Genomic DNA, 26735 nt, shown 5'->3' with positions numbered 1-26735 from the left:
AGAATACACATATATTCTCCGCAAACCCACCACCCCAAAAATGTCTACAACCCAACTGATTTTTAAATTAGCGATATCTCCCTCATACGGACCCCGATTCGGCCAATTTTTTTTTTTTGAACTTGGGTATTTTTTCACAAAAAAACCAGATCTGCAATTATATTTTGCATATCCAAAATGTACAGATATGATCTGAAAACTTGCCGCCCCAAAAAATTCCTGCAAAAAAAAAAAATATTCTCCACTTTGCCCAGGAAAGTGCTATGATACCACTTGTTATAGATCTGATATGAAAATATAAGAGAATGCAAATAAACCCAAGAATAACAAGATCTGAATATAGATATAAATTCTTCACTTTATTAATATCAAACCCTTAAGGTATAGCAACATTATACATTCATTGATTAAGGAAGGAGAACACTCCACAAGCCATATGCCTGTTCATACAATAATCCTTGACATCTCTTAATTGGGAGTCTCTAGCCTCTATATAGGCCTCATACATACAATACCATGGGTCATTACCATGGTTCCCTCAATACCATCTATCTAATACCATGGGCTTATTACATTATTCCTAACTACTTGTGGTCCCTTACATGATACGGGTTAACCACCTTATTTATTACTATGGCCATCCCATTATTACATTATTCCCTTGGGTACCTCCCTTTGTACGCCATATTATCCCCCCTAGGTATACTACACCTTTTACTTGGCCCGACGTCTTCCCAGTTATTCCTGCACTGCCTGGTGAATTTCTTGGATCTATTCAATGAACTTGGTTGCTTTGTCCACATCACTGTGTCCATCAACTGCTATGTCTTTACTAAAGAAAAAATCCAAGGGAAACCTTGGTATAAAACCAAAACAAGTCTCGAAAGGAGATCTTTGTGTAGAAGAGTGCTTGGCACGATTGTAAGCATGTTGCACATAACATAAATGTTCATCCCAAAGCTTGGGATGCTTGCTGCAATAGCCTCTGAGCAACTGGATCACTATCTTGCTGACCACCTCTATTTGACCATCCATTTGTGGATGAAATGATGTGCTCTTCTTTAATCTAGAGTCCATTAAATCCCATAGACTTGACCAAAACTTCCCAACAAATTGGGAATCTCGATCAGATACAATGAAAGTGGGTAACCTGAAATGAACTCATATAGGCTGAAAGAACAACTTTGCTATTTGTTCAGCCATAATCTGCTTATTACAAGGTATTAAAATACACATCTTGTTGAACCTGTCCACAATAACATATAAATAATCATGACCTTTTCTAGATTGTGGCGGTCCCCCAACAAAGTCCATGGAAACACTTTCCCAAGGACACGAAGGAACTAGAAGTGGAGTGTATAAGCCTAGTTTTCTATTGCTGGGCTTGCTTTTAGCACACATGGTACACCCTTTAATATATCTAGAAACTATTTCATGTATTCTTGGCCAATAAAAGAACCTTTGCAACTGTGTAACTGTTTTACTTACACCAAAATGATCTGATATTAGAGAAGTGTGTGCTTCTCGGATTATGTTAACTCTTTTAGTTTGAGGAATGCATAAATTTCCCAAATGATATAAGAGTTGGTCCTTAACATGATAATCCAATTCTTCTACTTTTTTTCCATGACTTAAAGTTGCATATACATCTTTAAAATCTACATCTTGAGCATATTGTTCAATGTAGCTTCCATGCAATACTGAATTATGCTTAAGTATAGTAGATGCATTTATGATTGGTCTTGATAACATATCTACAACTTTATTGTGTATGTCCTTCTTATATTTGATGAAAAGATGAAATTGTTGTAGAAAACCCATCCACCTATAGTGTCTTGATTGCTGCAATTTAGTTTGTGAGTGAAAATATTGAAGTGGTTGATGATTTGTATGCATAATTGTTTCCTTTCCCAATATGTATTGTTTCCACTTTTTCACACTCTGCACTAATGCATAAATTTTTTTATCACATGTGGGATAATTAATTACTATAGAATTAAATGTCTCAGAATGATAACATATGGGTTTACCGTATTGCATCAACACTGCTCCCATGGCATAGTCACTCGCATCTATTTCAATCTCAAATGGTCTTTGAAGATATGGCAATGCTAGTACTGGTGCTGTACCAATTTTTTCTTTCAAGGTGTCGAAGGCTTTTTGTTGTTTTCCTCCACACTGAAACACCTTGTTCAATCCTGTCAAAACATGTAAGGGAGCTGTAATCAAGGAAAAGTTAGCAATAAACTTTCTCCAATATTGTGCTACTCCTAGGAAGCTCCTACTTCTGTAGCAGATTTGGGTTTAGGCCAATTCACAGTGACTTCAACCTTAGAGGGATCTATCTTCAGTTCACCACCCCCTACAATATGACCCAAATAATTTAAAGATGTTTTTCCAAATTCACATTTTGACAATTTCACATAAAGATTTTCTCTTTTCAAAACATCTAAAGTCTTATTTACATGCTTCAAATGTTCTTCCCATGTTTTACTGAAAACAAGAATGTCATCTAAATATACAATTACAAAATCATCAATAAAAGGTCGGAGTACATCATTCATAACTCTCATGAAAGTGGTAGGAGCATTAGTTAAGCCAAAAGGCATAACCAGCCATTCATACAGCCCTTGCTTTGTCTTGAAAGCAGTCTTCCATGCATCTTGTTCTGCTACTCTGACCTGATGATAGCCACTACGCAAGTCCAACTTGGAAAAGTAAATAGCTTCTTTCAACTGATCTAATAGATCATCAATGTGAGGAAGAGGATAACGATTCTTGATCGTTATTTTATTTAGTGCTCTATAATCAATGCACATCGTCCACGAACCATCTTTCTTTCTCACCAACACGATTGGAGATCCGCATGGTGATGTGCTTGGTCTTATGAACCCTTTATCGAGTAGCTCCTATACCTTTTTCTTGATCTTTGCATTATCTAAAGTGGATAACCTGTACATTTCGATGTTACGCAATGGAGCATCTTGCTGCAAATGAATATCATGTGTAATTTCCATTTTGGGTGGTAGACCTTTAGGTTCTTGAAATAGGATCTCATATTCTGAAACAACGTTTTCTAAATCAGCTTTCTGTTTAGCATCACAGCCTTCAAATACATTGGTTTTATTAGGGTTCTTTTCCTTTACAACCATTAGTAAAAATTGCTTGCATGAATTTACAATTCTTTTCATCTGCCTTGAATTTATGAGAGTGTAGTTATTTTAAGCTAATGAGCTCTTACAATATATTCTATTCCATCCTTTGTGAGTTGATACTTATTTTCAGCTCTATAGAAAATGGATTTTCTATCATACAAGTAAGGACTTCCTAAAACAATACCACATATATCCAAGGGAACTATATCTAACTCAACCTCATTTATAAATGTTGACCCAAAATCAAACCTAAGTTTACATTGTCTAGTCACTTGTAGCTTTGCTTTATCACATACCCAACCTAATGGATATGGCTTCTTGTGAGGTGTGGTTAGTAGTCCCAACTTCTTTACAATTGCTTCAGAAATCAAGTTTACTTGTGATCCACTATCAAATAAAGTATCAAACTTTTGATGCTTGGAAATAACTCTAACATGAAAAGGCTCATGTCCTCTCCTCTCATTTTCTTCATTATCAATAGATTGTGTAAAATTACTAGTAGATGCTTTAGAACTTTTACCTTTTATACCTGTGGCTGTGACTGTTGTTTCATCACCTAAGTCTAACCCCAAATCTTTTTGAAGAGTAGTAGTAGTCTTCTTCTTCTTGCCATCGAACTTCTTAGGTTTCAGCTCCGGATGCAAAGACCAACAATGTTCACCATTATGTCCATCCTTCTTGCAGTGAGTGCATGAAGGTTTCTCTTTTTGTACAACATTTTCCTTCCTCTCTTTCCATTTCTGCTTCTTCTTTTCCTTGTTCTTGCTTGCAGTGGGTTTTGATGATCCCCCAATCTCTAGGTAAACATTCTTGCCTCTAGCCTCTAGTAGTGTAGCCTGAACTGATACCTCATTTACGCTAGTAGGGTTAAACATGATAATGGTGTGCCTCAAATAGCTATGCGGACCACCTATATACTTCAACAAAGTTTCAAGTGAGTCTAGAGAAATGCCTAGAATTAAAGCTCTTTTTCTAAATTCCTAGGTATGGCTTTTTACACTTTTCCCCTTTAATTGGCGAATAATTTTCCAACTCATCATTGCTTGTTGCATATAAGCTAGTGCATAGAATTGTTTTTTAATGGCGGAAACAAATTCACGCCAAGTAGAAAGAATTTTACCATGCTTCTTCAAATCAGCTTGTGTCCTGCCTTCCCACCACACCAGAGTAGTTCCTCCAAGGTGAAAGTTGGCCAGGTGAATCTTTCTCCTTTCTAAATCGATGCTCTGCACCTTGCAATATACATCAATCTATCTAATCCAGTTATCTAGATTTTCTGCATTTAATTCCCCATCATAAATTGCCAAATCAAATTTTACATCTAATTTATTCAAATATGTTTTCTTCTTTTTATTTTCAGGGCTAGAAGGAGGTGTTGATGGAGGAGGTTCTTCCCCTTTCCCTTTGCCTCTTGAATGGGAAACTAGAAGAGGTTCCTTTACTCCTTTTCCTGTTTGAGATGTTGAAGGGTCTTCACCCCAACCTTTCTTAAATTCTTGATACATATCTTCTACCATGTTTCTCATGGTCATGAAACTGTCCATGAACTGAGAGTTTGATTCCAAGGGAATTTCTTCTGCCATTTTCCTCTGAGGATAGACACTTCCAATTTCTGGGTTAGCCTCAACATGTTCCCCTTCTCCTAGTTTGAGCTTTGACCTAGTTAGCATTCAACAATCCAGCACAAGCTTGTCTAACCTTAGAAAACCTAAAGCCCTGATACCACTTGATCTGATAATGAGATCTTAGACAATTATTAAGGTATTACATACTCATGTGCATGGATTTGCCTATGTTACTTGTTCAATGGATCGATAAGATTGCAGAATACATAGACAATGAAGCAGTTAAAGCACATAATAGACAAACACACATAAAAACAACAAGTTTAATAAGGAGTTCACCTAACACTTCTAGGATACATCTCCTGGTCCAGCCTTCATTGGTGACCTCTCTATTATGTCTTCACGAGTATAGTTTTACAAAATGTGAGCTCAATTTGAGTCTCACACAGCAGATACAAAACAACAAGGCTTTACTTGGATCCCCAAGTCTTTCTGAGTACACAGACTCTCCTCGCTGACTCTCTGTTAATGTTTTCTCTCTGTCTTAGCACTCCCTGTCTTTGTCTCTGCTAGTCTGTGGCTTTAAAGCCAATTGGTGTTGTCTATTCGTTTCCCCTTCTTGGGCTCTTTGGCTCCCATCCTTTGTCCGCTCGAATCCCCCTTTGAGCATTAGCAATCATTGCTAAACACCTTCAAGGATGGTGGTCACCTGTTCTATAATGAAATGGTCCATCAATGCCTTCGAAATCCCAAATATGATCGTTCTCTGTTTACACAGAGAAATACACATAAAACTATGAAAATCCGCCAATCTGCCTTTTATTGGATTTGAAACACTATAAATTCTGCCTTATAACTCCTGTCGGGTCCACCTTTATATCACTTATCACATCTCCACCGTTGATATGAGAGATCTTGATCCAACAGCTGAGGTTCATTTTAGGCGGCTCATGCGTATGGGAGTTAACCACCCGAAAAGGGTGGTTTTCTCTCTTCGGGGTCTGGACACGTGGCAGCTAGTGTATGGGCTCGGACAGAGCTTGGCCAAAACCACTTACTGCCTATGGCCCGCCTAAAATCCTGCTTGTTTCGGACCTCAAAACATATATACCTGCATGTATAAACCCTTTCAGGTTTAGTTTATCGCTTTATTCGCGTTTTCTTTGGTTTTTCATTTATTTAATGAAAATGTGATTTACATTGAAAAAGCCCTTTTACTGGACTTGAGATATTATCAAATATCATTCATAATTTTATCGGGTTCGGCTATTGCGAATCATATTTATATCAGTCTCGCTCCATTGAAATGCTCCAACGTGATATTGTGATGCGATTGATCACAATCACATATCACACAGACCCCAGGCCATTTGCAGGCGCTCCTCTGTAATCACCGATTACGATATCATGATTCAACTTGGGCCATGATCTGCATGCTTGATAGACAGTCCTCATTGACTGCGTTGATTGCTATCGCGATAAGTCTATGATAGCCTCTGATAGCCTCCAGAAGCCTCAGTCGATTGTGATATGTTGATCGGCTAGATTTGACGGCTCTCATGCAAAGTTGTTTTAAGCCTCTGATAGGCCTTATTTCACTATTTTATTCATGTTTTTGCCTTCCGATAGTGTAATCTGCCCTTTTAACAGGTTCTTCTTTTGTGATAGTTTTTAACTATATGAAGAATTAGAGAGTTTTAGGATCCATTTGGATCAGGGGTGTAAAGTGTCTATATGTTTCTGGGGAGAGATTTCATCCTCTCCAATAAATCTTGTTAAATTTTTGAGATAATATTGAGGCATGAATTCATAGGTTGAGGTAAACTAAGAGGAGCATATCTATTAAGAAGAAAACCATGGATGACCATATTTTTAAAAGGAGGAGGTGGTAATATATTTATCACAGGCCTTTGTTGAAGAACTGGTTGAATTGTGGTTGTCTGAAGCCAAGATCGAAAACTATTAACAATGGGTGTCGGGTTATCTTCAAGTATATATTTAACCTCTTCCAGTTCTAGAAAAGTGAGTGAGGTGGATGAGGGAAGACTAGGAGGAGCTCCTTCATCTTGATCTCCTGAGAAAAATGGCCCAAACAATGAATAATGCTCTTCTCTATATTTTATGACTTTGGAAGAGGGTTCAAGATGGTTTATTATGGCCTTCTGTGAGTTGGTTGATGATATCTCTAGAACAAAGATCCCAACACTTGGAGTGACTAATGTTTTCTCCTTCCAGACCCAACTTGATATTTTTCTTTTAGGGTCAAACACAGGAGGCATTTTATGTTGGCTTGTATCAGAGCATGTATGAGGCCTCTTGAAAGCTAGTGTGAAGAAATAAGGGATCCCCAATGGAGTGAATAAAAGTTTTCTTTATGTGGAGTCGCCAAGGTGAGAAAGATTGAACCCTGCACTTCCTTTTCTAACCTATTAAAAGGAATGAAAAATATTCATTATCTAGGGAAATGTTTTTCAACTTCGTCCCTGACAATGGCGCAAGAAGATGTTGTGGTTGGAATCAGCCTCCTAGAGACAACCCCTAGGTTTGAGGAAAGACCAGTGCGTAGGAAATCCTATATGAGTTCATGTAGGTTTGCAAGAGTTGTCACACACACTCAATATTCAATATTTCATAGAATAGAGATGATTCAAGACCCTCTTCTAAAGGAAACATATAACAATATGATGAAAAAATAACTCATAGAAACATCAATGCAAATCTACGAAGGACTTCATCACCTAGGTTTGTAGCTTAATAAGTCATTGTAGTATATGGGATAAAAGAGTTAATTAAGAAGGAAGTTCAATACATGGGCTTATCTCTAAGAATTCTATCCAGTAAAAGTTAAAGTGAAATAGATTAATCCGAGATGGAGGATGAGTTGCAAAGATACATAGTGCGCACTTTAAGGATTTAATTTCCATGTACATACAGGTGTTATACATAAATATTTGACTTCGACAAATCCATACATTCATGAGAAAAATATCCACCAACTACTTATGATATAATCTGAGAGGAAAATGGAACACATATGAAAGTGATGAGGCAAGAACACATACTAAAAACTCCGGTAAGAGAGAATCACCAAACAATTGTATTAACCTTCAACAGAGAAATAATCCATAAATAATGCAGAATGCTTGTTTATTGGAAATAAAAAATTTCACAAAATTTATGAACCCTCTTAAACTATGATCTAACTATTTTTATAGGGTCTCTGAAGTAGAACCCATTACAAAATTATTATTTCTTCATTTTATTACAGAGAGTCGTCATGTGAAAATTGAGCATGCTCCGTAGCACAATTGATTGTAATAGAAAATGTAACTAACTAAGAAATAAAATATTTGTATAGAAGTAAAAATAAAAGTGTCACGATTGACAAAATCTGAAATATCGTGAGTTTTTTTTAGTAGAAGGTTGAGGCTGCATTGTGGGGCCAATGATTTGGAGCATGAGTAGATCAATGAATTGTTGACAACTCTTCCACAACACCAGATTTGGCTGAGGAGACTAGATGAAAATATGATATGAGATATTCATATTTTTAAAGTTTGAATAGTCTAGCCTAGCCCTAAATAGAATGTTTACCAAGATAATCAATTGGAATTCCTTCTTGACATAATTTACCATTGTTCTGCTCTTTATAGTTGAAATCTTCTCATGTGATGAGTGTACTCTACTTTTGGCCTCTACTGGTTGTTTCTTATATTGATTTGAAGGGTTTAGCTCACCCAATTCCCAATAGCTAGGCAATCCTTCCCTTACCAGTGATTCAAATTCCTCATTGAAAGAATATAGCTTCCTTCCCACTACCCCCAAACATTCTTCAACTTTGACTTTGGCTTCCTCCTTTCAGATCATCTTAGTGATCTCCATGATGGCACCCACTTTGTCTATTATATTAATAAGCCACAATTCACTGAGTTTCCTCTCATTTAAAAACCAGGTTTCTGCAACCAGAGGGATATGTGTTGTGGCACCACTGTGTTTCCTTATGTTTTATACTTATCTACAAATTCACATACATAAAAGACTTCGCGTTGATACTTTACTTCACATATTTTCACTTAGTATATAAACATATCAGAGAACAATATAACATGTAATATTTTCTTAAATAATAAAAAGCATGCATATCAATTCATATGAACATAGATCAAGAATACAAATACATAAGACTTTGCCAAAAATTCTTCTTCTCTATTAAGATAGATCTTTTAGTACATACAAATTCTTTGACCTGTGCACCCAGCTGCAGGTGATCTACGCACTCAATTGTAGAATCTTCCAAGACCTCTGCACACTCAGTTGTGGAGCCTTTCCTTAAGGCCTAAAAATACAGACTAAAGACATAAAGTATGATCAATTCATTTAGGACTTAATATCCTTGAAAAATCATTACATATCTTTAAATACATTACATTGCTACAAAAATCATGGTCCACACACCAAAATCTCAACAAAACAATGAACTCAAACCCTGATACCCATTACAAAAAGAGGGTCTTTGACCCACCCCAAAGCCCCTTGACATTGTCTGGTGAATATACCTTCGCGGACTCTACGCTCTGTGCTCCTCAAAATGCAGAGTCTTTGACTAAAACTTGGAACAAGTTGGGCCTCACCCAAAAGGCCCCCAACACTCACATGTGACTTGTCCTGGGTCACTTAGCTATGGTGCCTTTGATATTTTTTGTGATTTTGTTGGGTCCCTATAATACTAGTGATTACCCCATTACTATTGCAGTTATACCCCTTATTAATATTGTTGTGCCCCTATTGCCCCCATATTGTTATTATTGTGCCCCATAGAATCCCTCTATTGTTATTTTTGTGGCTTTATATTATTATTGTTAGGTCGGTTGGATTATATTGTGACTCCTTAGACTCCTATATATAGAAAGGAGGTTTTGTCATTTGAATCATCCAAAAATTGTTCATTTATGTAATGTAAAGGAGGTTGCCCCCTCGAAGAGGCTGAATTCTAAGGCATTTATCTATCTTTTCTATCTTTTCTTGAGCTGGTTTCATAACATTTGGTATCCGAGCTTTGGATTCTGGGGTTTCGTTGCTCCAAACAGGTCATCGTGGAATTTTAGCTATAAATTTTTTTTCTGCGATGTTTCAGAAGTTAAAAAAAAAACCCATTTGAGAAAAAATCGCTCTAAACCTCGGGTCCGAATTTCAGAGCTTTTTGCGCTATATTTGTGGAGAGATGATCTGAGGAAGTTCGTCTTTTTGCATACTCCTGAATTACATTCCAAACAGGTGACCTGGGGAAAATAGTCATAACTTTCTCTCTGGGGATTGGATTGAAATTTCATAAGAAGGTATAGAAAGAAGACGGAATGTAGTTTCTTGAATGCATTTTTCAGATCCAAAGGTTGAAACAGTGACTCGTGGCACATCGTACAAGTTCGCTCTACTGAACTAGTCTATAATCATGTGGGAGATTTCGCATAACTCTTCCTTGGAAAATTCAATTTAGGTCAGACTTGTGGCATTGGAAAGAGGACTCCAAGAGCTACTACAGATCACAAATTTAGAACTAGATGATTGGAAAGTACAGAGATACATCAGAGGCAATATCGAGTTCCTACAAAGTGAAAAAAGGTGTGTAGATGTTTTTTTTAATTTTTGCTTAAGCTTGGTTTGAAAATTTATTTTGAAGGAATTCAAAGGGCATAGTAGAGCATTATTATCAGTAACTGATGCCCCGAGGAAAGAAAATGCAAACACATAGTAAGGAACCTGAAAGCTCTAGCATGACTCATGAAGAAGAGGAAGAAATGCTACATGATATATCAAAATTACAAGAACAAGTGCAACAAATGTCACGCTCACAAAAGTTAACAGAAGCCAAGATAAATGGCATGGAAGCTAAGATGAATGGCATGGAAGCTAAGATGGACAATTTGAAGATAGATTTGAACACAAATTTGAAGACAGGCATGACAGATTTGAAGACAGATTTGACAAATTTTCTACAATAAATACTTACTAATGGTGAAAAGGTAGTAAAGGAAACTCATGATGAAAACAAAAGAAATGTTAATCATGATTCCATAGACGCTAATGTTGGATCGAAGACTCACCATATTCCAAAAATCGATATTAGGAGGTTTGATGGCAAGGATCCCGCCACATGGATATTACAGATGGAGCAATTCTTTGAACTCAATAATGTGCAAAACACACAAAAGGTACGTATGGAAAATTTATATTTGGAACCAAACAAGTTTGTATGGTATCAATGGCTTTGCTCCCGTAAACAATTTATCACTTGGGCAATTTTTACAGAAGAATTGGTAGCACATTATGAGGATATAAAAAGCAACACTTTTTTAGCCAATTGATAAGTCTCAAACAAAATGGTTCAATAATGGAGCACATTGAGGGGTTCCAAAAATTGAACATAAGGGTAAAAGATATTCCAGAGGAGCATAGGATTGATGTGTTCATAGGGTCTTTAAAGGATAATATCCAACATGATGTTCGCCTTTGGGAACCTGATTCATTAGAGAAGGCATTCAAGTTAGCAAGAAAAATGGAAAGCAAAATTATGGCAACCAGGAAGCATACCACTCACAACTATAAAGACGGAAGTGTTGTTGCCCCTAGTATTCCACAACCTATAAGGTTGACACCACAACAATTGGAAGAAAAAAGAGCAAAAGGGCTTTGTTATAGTTGTGATAGCAAATACACTAAAGGTCATAAGTGTGCTGAGAAGAAATTATTCTACATAGATTGTGAAGAGGAAGAAGAAAAGGAGCAAGAAAGGTCAAAAGAAGAGGATATACTCCAGGAACAAAGCCTAGATGAAGAACAAATAAATCTGACCATGTCTTGTAATGCATTGGTGGGAATTACCACTCCTCAAACCATCAAGATAGAAGGACAAATCAAGAAGAAAAAGGTAATAGTGTTGATTGATTCAGGAAGCACCCACAATTTTATTCATTGTAAGGTAGCAAAAGAATTGAATTGCTTCTTATATCCAACACCAGAATGTCAAGTGATGATTGCAAATGGAGGAACAATAAATTTCTCTGGAAAGTGCCATAATATCAAGCTATCCATGGGAGAATATGTATTGACTAGCCCAATGCTTTCCATTCCAATGGGAGGTGCTGATGTTGTACTAGGAGTCCAATGGCTACAATCCTTGGGTACAACAGCTTTTAAGTTTCAAGAACTTTTCGTCAAATTTTCTACGGAAGGAAAGGAAGTTGAATTAAGGTGTATTGCAGGGAAACCAAGAAAGATAATCAGCTCTAATGGTATGACAAAGCTTCTAAAAAAGGAGCAAAGAGGTGTAATTGCACAATTATGCTTGGTAGATGTTTCCACATCGGAATCATCTATTTCTCCAGATCTCCAAAAGGTCCTGGACAAGCATTCCAAGGTATTTGAGACTCCCAAAGGTCTCCCACCTATGCGTGATCATGATCATGCTATTCATCTGATTCCAGGAAGTGTTCCTCCAAACATAAGGCCGTATAGATATCCCTATGTCCAAAAGAGTGAAATTGAATGTATGGTTGCAGAAATGCTAGAGGCTGGTATAATTCAACCGAGTCAAAGTTCTTTCTCTGCTCCAATAGTGTTGGTGCACAAGATGGATGGATCATGGCACATGTGTCCAGATTATAGGGAGCTCAACAAGCTCACTATTAAAGATAAGTTCCCCATTCCTGTCATTGATGAATTACTGGATGAATTGCATGGATCAATTTACTTCACCAAGTTGGATCTTCGTTCAGGATATCATCAAATTAGAATGAAGACTGAAGACATTCCAAAAACAACATTTAGAACTCATGAGGGTCATTATGAATTTTTGGTCATGCCTTTTGGCCTTACCAATGCACCTTCAACATTTCAAGGTTTGATGAATTCAATTTTCAAACCATTCCTTAGAAAATTTGTGTTAGTATTTTTTGATGATATACTAATCTACGGCAAGTCTTAGAAGGATCATGTTGAACATATTGACAAGGTGCTACAACTATTGGAGGAGAAACAATTATATGCAAAAAGATCCAAATGTTTCTTTGGAGTCCAGGAGGTGGAATATTTGGGTCATATTGTATCTCATGAAGGAGTTAAGGTAGACCCTAGAAAAATTAAAGCCATTAAGGAATGGAAAATCTCCACATCCATAAAGCATCTGCGAGGATTTCTCTGGTTGACAGGGTATTATCGCAAGTTTGTTAATAATTATGGGAGAAGAGTAGCACCTCTATCAACATTATTGAAGAAAGATGCATTTTCATGGACTCTGGAAGCAACAAAGGCCTTTGAACATCTTAAAGAGTTAATGTGCCAAGCACCGGTCTTAGCTACACCGGACTTCACAAAAACCTTTATTGTGGAATGTGATGCTTCAGGAAATGGAATTGGTCTTGTTCTAATGCAAGATGAGAGACCCATTGCTTTTGAAAGTCGTCCAATCAAGGGAAAGTTTTTAAGAAAAGCTATTTATGAGAAGGAAATGTTTGCAATACTCCATGCACTTAAGAAATGGCGACCCTACCTAATGGGAAGATACTTCAAGGTAAAAACGGATCTTGATAGCCTTAAATACTTTTTAGAAAAAAGATCATCCTCTGAAGAGAAAGAAAAGTGGGTCACAAAGATGTTGGTTTATGACTTTGAAATCATCTACAAAAAAGGGAAGCAAAATGTGGTGGCAGATGCACTCTCAAGAAAGGATGAGGATGTGGAAGCATTGTTGTGCGCCATTTCTATTATCCAACTAGATTGGATAAACGAAGCAAGGGAGGAATGGAAGAATGACGAAGAGTGTGGGCACTTATTCGAAAGTTACAACAAGATTCCAGTACGTCTGATACATTTAGTTGGCAAAATGATTCGTTATGGTACAAAGATCGCTTATACCTCTGTAAGAATTCCCAACTAAAACAAAAGATTCTTATGGAATTGCACACTTCTCCCTTAGGAGGGCACTCAGGATTTTTAAAAACTTACCACAGGGTTAAGAAGGAATTTTTTTGGGATGGTCTTAAATCAGATATTCAAAATTTTGTGGTGGAATGTTTGGTTTGCCAACAAAATAAAGTTGAAACAATTAAGACACCGGGTCTATTACAACCTTTATCCATTCCAAGCCAACATTGGGAGGAGGTTTCAATGGATTTTATCACAGGTTTACCCAAGTCTGAGGGAAAGAGTGTCATCATGGTGGTAGTTGACAGACTTACCAAGTATGCACACTTTTGTGCATTATCACATCCATTTAAAGCCAGTACAGTTTCTACTGCATTTATGGAAACAATTCAAAAGCTACATGGAAACCCAAAGATTATTGTAAGTGATAGAGATCCCATTTCACTGGAAATTTTTGGACAGAATTATTTTCTTGTCTTGGTACTCAGTTAGCTCATAGCTCATCTTATCATCCTCAATCTGATGGGCAAACTGAGATAGTAAACAAATGTTTGGAAGGATATCTTCGTTGCTTTGTATCTGATAAACAGACACAATGGGTCAAATGGTTGCCTCTGGCTGAATGGTGGTATAACACTTCCTTCCATACAGCAACAAAAATGACCCCATTTATGGCACTTTATGGGTATCAACCACCATCCATCACATCATATTTAATAGAAAATTCTAAGGTTCAAGCAATGGAACATCACATCGAACATCAACAACAAGTCCTCCAACTCTTAAAGGATAACCTCGTGTTGGCACAGAATAGAAGGAAACAACAGGCAGATCAACATCGCAGTGAAAGAAGTTTTGATGTAGGTGATTGGGTATTCCTACGGCTACAACCATATAAGAAAATGTCCCTCAAGCAAGCTAAGAAGGATAATAAATTATCACCAAAGTATTATGGTCCATACAAGGTGTTGCAAAATATTGGTACTATGGCATACAAATTGGAGCTTCCTGCAACTTCTCGATTACACCTAGTTTTCCATGTTTCATGTTTAAAGAAGGTTATATGTGACAAGCTCCCAGTTCAAACAATATTGCCAGAACTTGATGAGGAAGGAAAAATTATATTGGAACCGGAAGCAGTCATAGAAACAAGAACTCGACAGCTGCGAAATCGATCAATTTCAGAGTATCTTTTCAAGTGGAAGAACTTATCCACTGGAGATTCCACATGGGAGGATGAGAATTTTATGCAGAAGTATCCAGAACTACTCAAGCATTGGGGACACCACTTTTTTGAAGGAGAGGGGCATGTTGGGTCCCTATAATACTAGTGATTACCCCATTACTATTGCAGTTATACCCCTTATTAATATTGTTGTGCCCCTATTGCCCCCATATTGTTATTATTGTGCCCCATAGAATCCCTCTATTGTTATTTTTGTGGCTTTATATTATTATTGTTAGGTCGGTTGGATTATATTGTGACTCCTTAGACTCCTATATATAGAAAGGAGGTTTTGTCATTTGAATCATCCAAGAATTGTTCATTTATGTAATGTAAAGGAGGTTGCCCCCTCGAAGAGGCTGAATTCTAAGGCGTTAATCTATCTTTTCTATCTTTTCTTGAGCTGGTTTCATAACAGATTCCATTGTCTATGGCATTGTATTGCTCGACTATTTCTACTACCTTCTTTTTCTCTTGTCGCACTTCTTCCAGCAATGCCTCTATGGTTGGTCAAGTAGTCTTCTACAACATTTATTTCTTCCTTTGTTGTAGCTTTTTGAGCTTAGTGTCAACTACTTGTGAAATCTGGAAGGCCTCATCCTACCACTGTTGAGTCCTTTATGTCAAAATTTTCTCCTTTCGCCAAAGGCCTTCAATCTATTTCTAGAGATTCTTCCCTTCAGTGATGCTAACAAGCCTCTGTGAGACTAGTAGGCTCTTTCTAGTTGCCAGGATCTCTTCCCGTTGCTTCTGATATGCTTATAGATCCTCTTAAATCCTCTGAATATTTGGATCCTACTACATTGAGGTCCAAATTTGCATGGTTTCATCTAGTATTTTGACACAGTCCACCACTATGTTAGTGATTCCTTTCAGTGAAGATTTGAAATCCTTTTCCCTCTGCTCATATACTTCTGGTGGCGTGAGTGGCTATAGACTCATTTATATCTTAGTAATATTGACTTCGTATTCAAACTTCATCTATGCAAGCTTATTATTTGAGTCTCTTATCGCGAGGGAAAGCTTCATGACCTTCTCTGCTAGTGACTCCTCTTTTCGAACCTTCACGGCGGGAACTCCCCTACAGGTATCTGTAATGAATTTTTCTAACTACTATTGTTACTATCGTGCTCCATCCTTTTCCTTTATCACTTGATCGAGCTCCTTCTTAAATGAAGCATTGTCCTTTTCCACCTAAATGCCAAACAATGAAGTGCATTGTTCTCGCTCCTTTAGTTCATCAACAATACTTTGAAGGAGGCCATGTAATACCTTAATTGTTAGTAAGAAAATGTTCATGTTGACGCTGTCCCAATATTTTTCTCGTTCTCTATGCTCTCATGACTAAAACTGCAACACTCTAGCTGGTACCTCTAAAATCCTTACTGAGAATGTTGTTTCAATTCATCGCTTTGGCTACGATAGCTAACCTATTTGTGCTAGTTGTTTGGTTGTCTATGCCAGTACCTTTAACTCTGGGATTCCTTACTACACCTCTGTCAAGATCATTTTGTAGCGATCATTGACCTTGTCGCAGATTTCAATTGTTACTTCCTAGACCTTCTCCCCAATCTCGTCAATATCCGCATCAGTGACGAAAAGAAGTATCACACCCCTAGATTTTCTCTTCTTCTGTTTCTTCCTCAAGCCCAACGTAGTTACTATAGGTACCTTCCTTTTGATGATGAATGGTGATTCCTCTATTGGATCTATGTTGTTGAGAGGGTCCTAGATATATATTTTTTGTCTCTAGATTTGTCTCTGGCTCTGGTTCCTTTGCCTCTTTCCCTTTGTCTGTCCCACGTAGACCCACATATTGCATAGTTCACCCTTCCGCTTCAGTGTTGTCTATCATTGGGGTCATCCATTATGTTGACCACTGTCGTATTATTGTGAGTAGGTCATCTTTAGTGACTAAGTATGGCAGAGGGTTTCATGTATCCCTTGGATCCTTCCATGACTTGATGTAGACTCTGTGAAAATCAACCTTGAATTCTACGATGTTGCAATATTGCTCATACAAACTAGGTGATAACCTGGGATACTGGTTCACCACCATGTGAAAATCCATGCTCAATAGCACAAACAAAATTATATTCTCCTGTGCGTGCAATGAATCCTTAGTATGCCACAGCGAGGCATACTACGCAACTTCACATACGTCTATTTCAACCGGAGGAAATTGTGAGTCCTCCGACTCCTTCCATGTGATCAATGCAATGATCAATATTAACCAACGTAATGATTTTTTTTTTTCCTTTCTCCTGCACTTCCTTCCAATCCTCCAAAACTCCCTGCATAAATACCATGTCCATTTGAACAGAACCCCATCACTACACTGTGCGGTGAAAGAAACCGCAACTGCTGGAACTTCATTCGCTCTACACTTCCTCATTATTTTCCCTACTAAAATATGTGTGGAGAAGCACACCCCTTGGTTGCTCATAGAGTTGATATCATAACAACGTGACTTCTTGATAATCCCAAACTTATCCTTCATGGTTTGTGTCACCGTTTGGTCTTGGTTCTTACCAATGAATTCTTTGGTGGGGTCCTTTCCTTGGTGAGGTAGCCCAATAATCCTTCTTATCATCATTTCATTGATTGGGATCCTCGTCCCTAGTCAAAGGCATCCATCATGCACCAATGCTAGTAACTGTTGCACACAAGCTATGTTGGATTTGCTTCTGTTGAAGTTTGGCACATATAGCATGTTCAACAAGCCTGATCTCTGCAATCCTACAACCCACTGTGTGGCTCCAACCTCGTAACTCCACTCTCTAGAAAGTAGACTTGGTGTAGGTACTTTCTCAGTTCAAACTGTGGATATTTACTTCTTCCATTAAAGTCCCAATCCTCCATATTACATTGTAGGATTTTCGCCAACACTTTGCCTTCAAATGGCACTTTCTCCAGTATGAATGTTGTGAATGTGTTGAAATTTTCATCTTTCGAATCATTGACCGACTTGGTGCTTAGTTTTCTCAGTGGAAAATATGGTGGCAGTACAAAGGGAATTTTTTCACCCTCTGTCTCCATCTGAGGCATCTTGTCTTCCTCCTCGTTGTCATGGATTTCCTCTAATTCTTCCTGCTGCACTAGCTTCTTTGCCTTCTCCTTGGGTTTCATATCTTGCTTGGGCTTCATCTGCTACTGTTTTTTGTCTTCTTCCTTGTAGAAGTTCTGAGATCTACTCCCTCAACTAGCCTCTTTTTAGGTTTTTTCTTGGGATTTTCTCCTATAACTACTTATTTCCACAGCAACCTCACATGCCTTGGGGACAGAGGTACATTTGTTGCTCCATATTGACTAGCTTGGGCTTCCATGACTCCTACTAGCCCTTTCTTTGAAAATTCTCTAGTAATTTCCTCAAATATTCTCTCATACATACAACAAATCACCTCTCTCACACTTAGTTGAAAATTCTCAAACTGAATTCTCTAGACAGAAAAGTGTAAAATGTGCTGCGAGACATGGCCTTTATAGTGAATTTGATTTCAAACCTCATGACTGGCTTAGATTTTTCTCATTTAATGCAGGTATGGCACTATATTCGGTGATTTGTGCTTCATAAATGCATTTCTCCTACACCTTTTAATGACAACTTTCTCTTAACGTTATCTTTTTCCTTCCAACAGTCATATTTTTCCATTTATAATCAATAATCACATATTAATCTACCCTTTGTTGAGGTTCTTCCAAACTTTGGCATATTTTTGAATATCAAGCAGTAATTCTTATTTGGCGTGGTCCTTTTAGACTTTGACACACCCTTGAATATTTCACAGTAGGTTTCTTTAGCGTGGTTATTTTAGACTTCAACATACCCCTAAATATTTTGCAGTAGCCTTCTTCAACAATCCCCCCTTATGCATAGTAGTTTATAGTCCGGAGCCCACTTTCAACTGTAAGTGACACTAAGACTCTTATCCTTTCATTATTCAGTGTAAAGGTCTAGGGACAAAGTCATCCTTGTATATATTCAATCTACTACCATTCACTCGTCCTGGGATGAGCCAACCATTCAACTTCGCGAGCTGAAATACACCACCATCAGAGACATGTTTGATGATATATGGTCGTAGCCAATGTGTCTTAAATTTTCATGGGAACTTCACAATTTTTCTATCATATAAGAGTATAAAATCTCCTTCCGGGAATATTTTTTGCTTGATGTTCCTATCATGCTAGGTTTTCTCCCTTGGTTTTTGTGCTTGTTGATGAAAACCTGTTATAAACATGTCCTCTTCCAAATCAAGCAATTATTCCATTCTCTCCTCCATTATATTAGAATCTTCCATGTCTATGAAGGCTACAATTCTTAAACTGGGCATAATGTACTGCATGGGCATGACTTCTTCTTGTCCATATACCAACTTAAAAGGTGTTTGGCCTGTCAATTTCTTGCATGATGTCCTATATTCCTAGAACACCACTGGAATTCTTAGATCCTAGTAATTCCTATTCACATTGCAGACCTTTGTGAGTGCATTCTCGATAATTCTATTGAAAGCTTTGATTGTCCTATCTGCTTGAGGGTGATATGGGGTGCTTTTTTTATGGTTTACTTGAAATTCCTCAGTTAATGCCTCAATGGTCTTATTAAAAAAATGTGACCCTTGGTCACTCATCAATATCCTTGGACACCCAAATCTGGATAGAATGTATTCAAAAATGAACTTCGCGGCAATATCTACACTGCAATCCTTCACTGGCTGCGCCTCAACCCACCTTGACAAATAATCAGTTGTAGTGATTATGTATCTTACGATGATCTTCTTTCCTGGTGGGTTAATAGGTCCAACAAAGTCAATAACCCACTTGTCAAATGCTTGCAACATCACCTGTGGATTTAATGGAATTTCATCTCTTCTATATGGCCTTCCAGTTCTTTGACATATATCACATGCTCGACAAAATTATTTTTCATCCTTATGTATTGTGGTCCACCATAACCCATCTCTCAAGATTTTCTATGTAGTGGCCTTTCTTGCATAATCTCCACCTGCAATTCCTCCATAATCTTCTGCTAAAATACTCTTCCTTTCATGTTCAAGGACATATCTGCATAGTATTTCATCTGGTCCCATTTTGTATAAGTTCCCTATAGTTAATGTGAAATCAACTGATTTTACCACCAACTCCTTCTGTTGTGTAGTGTACTATGTGGGTGCCATTCTTGTGGCCAGAAACTGAATACAATCTACAAAGTGATCATCCATGACCCTAATTGTGAACAACTATGTGTCATGTAGGTTATCTTTGATACTGGTGGGTTCTTCACCTGTCTCCAATCTCGACAGATGATCATGCCCGACATTCAATCTTCCTGACTTGACTACAACTTCAAAATCGTACTCCTGGAACAACAAAAACCATCGAGAGTTTTTTCCTCCTAAAATAGGATTATTCACAAAATATTTTAGTGTAGAGTGATCAATGAACATCTTAAAATGTGCTCCCAAGAAGTAGTGCATGAACTTCTATAATGCAAAAACCATAGTTAATCCTTCTCTTTCTGTTGTAGTATAGTTCTTTTCTGCCTTGAAAAACTTTCTTCTTGCAAAATCTATGGGGTGATCAACTTCGGCTATGCTTGGTTGTGCCAACACTATACCCAAGGATACACAAGATGCATTGCCATGTACATGAAATTCATTATTCTAGTCCAGAAAAACTAGGATCGACACTATTACCATCTTCTCCTTCAGTATATCCAAACTCTTTTGACATTCTTCATCCCATTTAAAAGTGACATCTTTCTTCAATAAATTCTCCATTGGTGTAGTTATCTGCACATACCCCTTTATAAAATTTCTATAATAGCCAATGTGTCCAAGCATCATGCGCAGTTGTCTCACTATTTTTGGTGCTGCAAGTTCACAATCACTGCTATCTTCGCGGGGTCCACCAGCAAACCTTGTTTTCACACAATATGTCCGAAGAGTATGCCACAAGGAACAAAAAATATACAATTATTCAAGTTAAGTGAAATATCATGTTGCCTACATGTATCCAACATAAGCCCTAAACTCACAATATGCTTCGTTAGTAGCCCAAAAACTGTCTAATCATTGAAGTAAACTTCCAAGAATTTGTGTATGTACTCCTTAAATGTTGCAATTACAGATCTAGAAAAGATGGAAGGTGCATTCTTCAATCCAAAACGCATCACTGTGTACTGAAATGAGCCCCATTTTTTTGTGAAATTTATCTTATTTCTATCTTCTAGCGCAATTCTAACTCGATGGTAACCTGAAAAGCATCTGTGAAAGAATAGGTTGCGTGAGCTCCTACACTATTCAATACTTCCTCTGTAAATGGTGTAGGGAAACGGTCATGCACACTTTCATCATTTAGTTTTCTCAAATTAACTCAAATTTAGATTTATCCCTTTGTCTTCTTTTCCTAAACTGTCATGGGACTTACCCATTCAAACTCTTCGATAGGATCGACGATCCCTCCTGCTAGCATTTTGTCTAGTTCTTCCTCCACATTTTTCTTGTATTTTGGATTCCACCTATAAGGTGTTTTCTTCATAGGCTTTGCGTCAGGCTTCAGAGGGATCCTCATAATTCCTATGTCCCCTAATATTCCCTCCATTTCTAAAAAATTCATAGGGCATAGATCCTTGTGTTCATGTAGCAGCTCTGTGATTTTACTAACTATATCTATGTCTCAATAGTCTCCAATCGTCGTGAACTTCAGGTATTACTCTATCCCAATATTCACTTTCCTGTGTTTTTGGTCCAGCAACTTCATGATCTCCTTCCAATTTAAGTATATCAATATTATGCAGATCTTTATCTTTTTCGATAGTGATATTATAACATTCCAATGCATTTTGTAATTGCAGAGCCCAATCATGCTGCCATGTTAATGTAGCTTCAATATAAAAAATATTTACTCTGATTTCTTGAAGATTCAATTCTATATATGGGGAATCATTGTCAAAACTAAATGTTGATACGAACCCTTCAACCAAATCTGTCCAGTTTTCCGTTCCATGTCGTAGTTTTGTTTCAAGATACCAATTCATAGGAATCATTCTAGTGTGTGGATAAATACATGTACCCACTGTTGTTCCTAAATTTCTATCCAAATAGAAGTGTAGCAATGAATATGCTCTCGGGGATCAACCTTACCATCATACTCTACTTCAATTTCTATTTCGATTGAGCCCAACTTGATGCACATTAATCTTCGACACTGCTACCAATCTGCTATATTTCTTTTATGAGTACCCCACTATCTAGTAGTTCTAGACCTCAATGGTACATCCAAAGCTTTCAACCTTTGTTTTTATGGTATTTCTCTTTCATATTCATCAAGAAATAGGATGATATCTCTGATCCCATCATAATAATTTAGATCACATACCTCATAAGTTATGCAACGAAGTGATTTTGTGGTAGAAAATTCATATAACTTGTTCTACCAATTTTCTAGTTCTTCCTCAGAATTTGAAGTACAAGAATTGTCCTCTTCCCAACCCAATTTTCCATATGTAGTGGGATTAATCCAATCTTCATATTTAGTTGTTATCTGATAAATGTTGTCCATATGCATCACAGTACTCATCCCGGACATGGTCTTTATAGCGCACTCCTTTTGAGCGGTTTAAAGGGACAATGACCCTCATATCATCTCTTTCAAACACCATTTTTCTCTTCTTCAAATTAATTATCGCCAAATTATTTGAAGCCCAATCCAATCCAAACAACGCCAAATAAGGGCTTCTATCATCTATAATTTCAATCACTTCAAAGACTGCAACAGTTTGGACTCCTTCAAAATTTACTACGAAGCTAGATAACCTTCCCATAGGGACGATCTTCTATTTGCTAGTCATCGTCAACTATATTGGTGACCATTGCAACTTTTGTCTTCCCATTGACTCCCAAGTTCTTTTAGGTAACACGTTTCCATCAAATCCTAAATCCAAGATTACCTGTTCCATCTCATATTGCCTGGTTTATGCAATTAATATCATTTCCTTCCCTGTTATTTTCTTGTGTCTATGTTAATTTTTTACTGCACGCAGATCGCTTCACGTTACCTCTTTATTAGCACGGGATTCTATCAACTCTTGGAGTCCTTCAATATCCTTCTAATTCCTCAAAAGCTTCATGCAAGTCTATAAAAATGACTTCAAAATACTTGGATCTAGTTCTTGCATCAGAGTAGACAATTTGTCGCAATCCTTCGTTGGCATTAACTTCGGTTGCATACTAGATGTTGAAGCCCCAAAATCCATGAATCTTCACTTGACTCCCATGAATATTTAATTTTCCTTTTGGATAATGAACATAGGGGCCTTTTGTGTGGTCTTTCTTACCCATGTATCTTCTACTTCGTCGCGGATCCACTCCTTGTTATTATGCTGATGCATGGTTCTGTTAGAGCCTAGATTTACCTCAGGCTGAAAAGGTAAGCTTCTAGGTCCACATCAAACCACACTCAGCCTCGTAGCTAGTCCTACGAGGACAGGAGAGGGCTCTCTCCGGGTCAATCTCAACAAAAGATAATCAGATGGGGCTTGAGATGATTGATTTAACAACTAATCTTAGGCTAGGTATGAAGTGCAAGGATTTGATTTGATTGTTTTGGGGGTTTTGTTGGAAAAAAGGGACAGGCAAATTTTGGGTCCAGGGATGAGGCCAGATTTTTGCAGAGTTCAGGCAGGGGCAAGATAGGCAGTAGTTTTGATGCTTTGAATTCAATGAATGGGTGGGTCAGACAGGTGAGGAGCCAAGGATGGAAAGAGGGTCTCAAGAGTCCTCCTCAAACAGATGAAAACATGAAGAATTAAACAAAATATCCGGGCAGAGCATAGAAGTCCAATAAGTTCTACCTTAATCACTCATTTATTGAATTGCAGAAGACAAGAGAAGGGAAAATGATACACATAAACATCAGTGAACTTACAAATACATAGAGAAACACACCATAAAAACATAGAGCCACATGGATCCCAACAAGTGCTGCAAAACTCTGGTCTTTCCTTAGCCAAAAATGCAGAAATGAAATGTACAATGAAGTGCCAAGCAATCCCAAGTGTCCAACCCTGAAAATGACTTAGAAATTACATATTATAGACAAGCCAAACCTATTCCCTTGCCTCTAGGGGTCGAGCTCATCATTCTAGGAGCTTTTTGAACTAATTCTAAACAAGGAACTGAAATCTAGGTAGTCAAACAACTTACCTCCATATGCTAGGAACTGATTCATTCATTAAATTTTCAATTTTTAGTGAATGAATCTTATAAAACAAGTAAATATATGCCAAAATTACCTCATAGTCATCAAGTTACATCAATATAGATCAATAATTACATCAACAAGCAAAACTAGTCAAAACTGGGCGAATTTCTGAGCTGCTGAGTGAAAAATAGGGAAAAATCCTCTATGCACACTGCCAAAATATGTATGCAGCATGCCACTTTGGAGCTGAATTTCTGGCCCTTCCTGAAGTCCAAATTGAGCCCAAGTGTGAGTTTTGGAAAGGTCTGCCTGTCTAATTTCTAACCCAAGTGGAATGTTTCAATTTGGATGTTATTTTCCCTTCCAAAACCTCAATCTCCCAAGACTGCTTCCTGTGTGTCAAAATAGGGGCAGTGAGGTCATTTTTAGGGTGTTTTTGACCCTTTAGGCAACCCAGAACTTGATGAAATCCTCAGGTAATCCATGAGCATACATAACTTTTGATGGAAAAATCGAAAAATGTAAAGTTTTCCTCCAAAGTATCTCCCAATTATAAGCGCGCGCCAAGTGGTGCTACGCGTTGGGCAGAAAAACCTGTTTTAAAGCCAAAAAAATTCAAAATTGACAAAATTTTCTCCAAATTCCTTGAAACTTGGGCTGTAGGTCCCCCATCAAGTGCCATGCTCAACCAAAGAAGCTTCAGTCAAGACTTGGAGCCGATCATGTGTTTTGCGCCTCCTCAGTACCCTCCTGGTGTATGCAGTTTCAGTTGTAGAGTCGTTGTCTCGGTCATATGATGTGTCGGTGTCCATCTCCATGGTGCTGCAAGGTGTATATCAAGTGTATGTTTGGTTTGTTTGAAAATGAGAAATGAGAACTTGGTGTCATTATCTCCAATTTCCAACTATGTGCCAAATGTGTGCCAAAGGGAAAAGACTGTGGGAGAAATAGGACAGCAGGAACAAGGACTGTAACCAAGTGAAATTTGCCCTTTTTAAAACTTCTGATTTGTCTCAAATGTGGAGACAATGGGACAATCACTTGATTGTTTGGGGACTTGAGGATTTTACAAGTGAAATGAGAGAAGGAGAGTGATAGGGAATGGTAGGGTTTAGGAATAGGGATAATAGAACTTAGGAATAAGTGATTTGGGAATTGGGAGCATGGGCTTAGTGATTTTAGGGGATAGGGGGGAACTTAGGGAATGATAAAATCAAAGGAAAAAAGGGGTAAGGGAATAAACTTGGTGGCAAAAAAGTGAATCAAAACCCTAGGCAGCAACTTTGTTTGAGAAATTTCAAATGGTAGGTTTGATCTCTTTAAACTCTCACCATGAAACACACACCATCAAACAATCATCAAACTTGGACAAAGAGCAATGATAAAGGGTCAACCTACTTGGAACAAGGTGAATTCATGTGTTTTTGGCAATTTGGGTGAATCCTGGAAGTTTTTGGGCTCCCTGGCTGTATGCACCATGCACTAGCCCAACGAGCCACACAAGCCATGTGCGCTGCGCCAGTGTATTTTTACACTGTAGAAAATTGCCCAATGCGCTGCGCAAGCCATGTGCGCTGCGCACAAACCCAATGCGCCACGCACCAAACCCTGTTTTTTAGTGCTTTTTGCAGGAGACTTTTGGAGGCCTTCCCGGTGTCCAAATTGGGTACAGGAAAGCTCATTGGATAGTTATTTGAGTCTACTTTCTAACCCAACTAGAATTTTTCAATTTTAAGTTCATTTGTTCTATAAAAAGTCAAATCTCCCAAGACTAGTTAAAATGTGCCAAATGAGGGTGCCCCAAGGCAGAGGGCTGTTGGAGTCAACTTTTGAAGGTGTTCCTCAACTCCAAATTGAGCTCATGATAGCTCATTGGAAATATCTTTGTGTCTAGTTATTATTTTACTCATCAAGAAAATCATTTGGCTAACCATGCTAGGATAAAACTTGATTTTCCCAAGGTCACTTTAGAGGTGCATCAATTCTCCCGAGGCAATTGTATTTTTGACATTTCTCTAAAACCATGACACCTGTGTAAAAAGTGAAGGAGGTTTTTCTTCCTTGGCCTGTTTTGGACACAAAATATCTCTCATTTTTCCCGAATTCATCTTTTATTTCTTAGAAACATCATTTGAGTAAAACCTACCCTGATGTGTGGAATAAGGGATTTGTTGAAATGAAGCGAAATGAAGGCGATAAGGGGCTTATAAATTCTTGAGAACATTTTGAGAGGTGGGGAGGGATGTTAGGAAATAGGGGAAAGTGGAATCTCAAAAATTGAGTGAGGGGAAGGGGTCCAAAAAGGAAAAACAAATGCCTAGCCTTGAAAATTGTCAAGTTGTAGAAAGAAACTAGGGTTTGTGTGAAAATGAGGAATTTGGGGGATCTCAGTGATGGGAAGTGTTTAATTAGGTACATTAAGGATAGGGGAAGGTGTATAAACATCAGGATACAAGTTTTTCTGATGATTTGAACATTCAAGAGAAATTGCCTTCAAAGCCCTAGGAGAGGGAAATGAACCTTACCTAGGCGCGACTGAAGCATGAACAAGGTGTAAAATGACCGAGTGAAACCTAACATGATGATGAAAATACTCTGAGTGATGGTACACTTAGTTGAATGGTGACATGGACTGACATTTGGACAACTTTGAAAGGAGTAAAAGCA

Source organism: Pinus tabuliformis, chromosome 7 (assembly GCF_031772625.1).
Source record: "Pinus tabuliformis cultivar Carrire ecotype Pingquan chromosome 7, CPIR1, whole genome shotgun sequence".
In the NCBI taxonomy this organism is placed as follows: domain Eukaryota; kingdom Viridiplantae; phylum Streptophyta; class Pinopsida; order Pinales; family Pinaceae; genus Pinus; species Pinus tabuliformis.
Note: the sequence above shows the minus strand (reverse complement) of the source record.